At 39.8% G+C, this 3,125-nt stretch overlaps 1 long non-coding RNA gene across 2 annotated transcripts; it reads left to right on the top strand.

The window, feature by feature from the left end:
- Nucleotides 1-749: 749 nt before the first annotated feature.
- Nucleotides 750-1,716, top strand: LOC110017777. 2 transcript variants are annotated; one of them, XR_002293278.2, is made up of 3 exons: nucleotides 750-913; nucleotides 981-1,093; nucleotides 1,163-1,716. It is a non-coding gene; the product is annotated as an uncharacterized LOC110017777 (long non-coding RNA). The 2 variants fall into 2 exon arrangements; XR_002872890.1 differs by having other exon boundaries at nucleotides 750-1,093.
- The last annotated feature ends 1,409 nt before the right edge of the window (nucleotides 1,717-3,125 follow it).

Genomic DNA, 3,125 nt, shown 5'->3' with positions numbered 1-3,125 from the left:
CAGAGAAGTACCTTTCCCTTGTTCTGCATAAGATCTGGTTGTAAGCGTACAACTCCCCCTTATACATTTCATAATGAACCATAATGAACCCATACCTCCACACAGTAGTTTAAATACGGTAGAACCAGGGAACAGTAAAGAATATAAAGTGATTTAGGATTTAGGACAAATATTGCTTTATTTAGCACTGATATGCTTTTAGACAATTTTGATTGTATGTATTTGATAAGTGGATTCCAGCTTAATTTATCATCAATTACAACACCAAGGAATTTACATTCATATATTCTTTCAAGTTCTACCCCATCAATCGTTACATCAATGTGCATATTTCTTTTACAGTTACCAAACAACATAATTTTTGTTTTGCTCAAATTCAATGATAATTTATTAATATTAAACCATATTTTCAACTTATTCAACTGTTTAGTTACATCTTTCAACAGTTTCTTCAAGTCATCCCCATCACAGAAAATATTTGTATCATCTGCAAATAGAACAAATTTAAATATTTCAGATACTTTACATGTATCATTAATATACAAAATAAATAAATTGGGGCCCAACACTGACCCCTGTGGGACACCACAAGTAATTTCCCAACAAGATGAACAAACATCTCCCAGCTTCACAAACTGCTTTCTCAAACTCAAGTAGTTTCTGATCCAGTCTAACACTATCCCTCTAATAACATGTCGTTCTAATTTATTCAGCAATATATCATGATTAATAGTGTAAAAGACCTTCTTTATGTGGCAAGTAGGACACGCCCACTAATTGTGAGGCAGCAGAACACACTTGTGTTAATTTGGTGGCGGTGCTTTAAAAGCTCTCCTCCTCTTCGTTCAGACATGAATTTGTGCTGTGCCATACATTCAAGGCATCGGGAAGTAGAGCGGGGGTTGACAGGCAGGTAAGCCGGGCTTTGAGTTCTCTGAACCGAATAGGGAGTGGGAGCTGACAAGTAAACTTGTTCACAGCTCCATGCACACAAGAAACCGGCCAGACTTTGGCGCATCTGCAACGTAGCGGCAATGATCTGCAAGCGTGACGTGACTCTGTTTGCTTAGATCCGCCCTCCTCTCAGTGACCGGTATGTTTAACTGGCTTCCACCTGCACATACAATTAAGGCTCCTTCAAACTATTTTTCTTTTCCTTCAGGAACGTGTTTGAGGCTGCACGCCCTTCTCACCCCGCAAATAGGGGTTTAAGCTGCTGCTTTGCTTTTATTGTTTTTATTGTGATTTCTGTCCGGGTCCCACCCCCGCCACGGCGGAACCGGTTGGAGCGAACGCCCAGCTCACGGAGACGTCGTTGCTGTGGCATCTCACCTGACTGTGGACGACTCCCACCAGCTGATCGGCGGTGGTTGGGCGGCTTACCTGCGCCCCGGAACACTAATCATCTTTTTAATCTTTACTTTTAATTGTGTGTCTTTTATTGATATCGTCAATTTTATTCTTGTTTCAGGAGGTAGGAGGCCGAGGTGGTGGACTGCTGTGTCTGGTGGTGGGACCCAGTGTGCTGTGTGGGTTCCCTCACGTGTGCAGTGATTCACAAAAGGGTGTTTGCATTGTCTTTACGCTGTTTTTAGCCACCTCGGTAAGCTCCTCCTCCAGAACATTTTTAACTGACTTTTATCAAGGATTGTTTTACTAAAAGGTTTCTTAACATTGTTTTTAACTGAATTCTAATAAATTATATTTTAAAACAGACCACAGCCTCTGCCTTGGTTTAGAGCAGGACCTGCACCTGCCTTACTTCAAAATATTTTCCTGGGGCTCAGCAGCCCCAGGTGGCGTTGTCAACCCGTTTGTCTCGTGCTGCCACATTTAGATCAATAAAATTTCCATCAACATATTTTTTCTGATCAATTGCATTTGTGATTTGCTCTCTAAAGTCTATGATTGCCAAGGATGTTGATCGGTTTGCTCGGAATCCGTATTGACTGTCACTAACAAGTTGTGCTTTTCGATAAATGCATCCAATCTACATTCAAAAAGTTTCTCCAATATTTTGGACAACTGTGGTAATGAGGATATGGGTCTGTAGTTTGTGAAGTGGTGCTTGTTCCCAGTTTTATACGGCGGTATGACTTTGGCTATTTTCATGCTGTTTGGAAAGGAACCTGATTGAAAAGATAAATTACAAATGAACACGAGTGGTTTCAAAATACCATCAATCACTTTATTCAATAAAGCCATATCAATGTCATCAGTTTGAATGTTACTCATCTTTTTTACTAAATCTTATAATTCCTTTTCTGTAACACAACTGAGAAACATTGAACTGGAATTATGATGGTAGTGGTTTCCAGATGGTCCTGAATCAGAGTGTTTTTGCTAATTCGGGTCCAACATTTACAAAATACTGATAAAGCTTTCAGCTACGTCCTCCATCTTGTAACCCTTGTGCTATCTTAGATGACCCCACCCTAACATGGTAATCCATGGACACCAGTGAAGATCACAAATCATTGATGAAAAAAGGTTCAGCGCACTGTCTAGTGGGTCTAGATGACCCAACTCCCAACGTTACAGTGCCTAGGATAGAACAGGGGTCAACTTTCCTTTTCATCATAAATAAAGTGTTTAGGATAACTTATCATATTCTTTTTTGCATCTTATTGGTTAATTTATTTCTGTATTTTTTTATATCCGTTTTCTGCCTCTTTAGTTCTTTGTTTTAAAAAACTCTTTCTGAAGAGGATGAACAGAGAATTGAATGTTGGAAGTTGAAAAAGGAAGAAGTGCTGTGAGGAAGAGGTGAAACAGACTGTGAGAGCAAGAGGTTGGACAGAGATCTTTGAAAGAGAGAACTTTGAAGACCCAATGAATGAAGAACTTGTCAGAGAGCAAAGAGGAGAAGAGGAGTAGGAAATACCAAAGATCAGGAAGAATAAGAGGAAGAAGAGTAGAAAGACAGTTGGTCCTGAGAACATTCCTGTGGAGGTCTGGAAGAGTCCAGAAGATGTTTGTAAGTTTCTGACTGTTTAAGATCTTGGAGAGGAACGGAGGAGAAACTCTCTGGTTCCATTTTGAAGCAGAATAAGAAGATGATCAGAGAAACTATAGAGGAATAACAGCTGATGAGTCATCAATAAGTCATTGGAAAGAGTTAAGAA

This window comes from Oryzias latipes, chromosome 24 (assembly GCF_002234675.1).
Source record: "Oryzias latipes chromosome 24, ASM223467v1".
Taxonomy (NCBI): domain Eukaryota; kingdom Metazoa; phylum Chordata; class Actinopteri; order Beloniformes; family Adrianichthyidae; genus Oryzias; species Oryzias latipes.
This window is presented reverse-complemented; position numbering and strand designations above follow the sequence as displayed.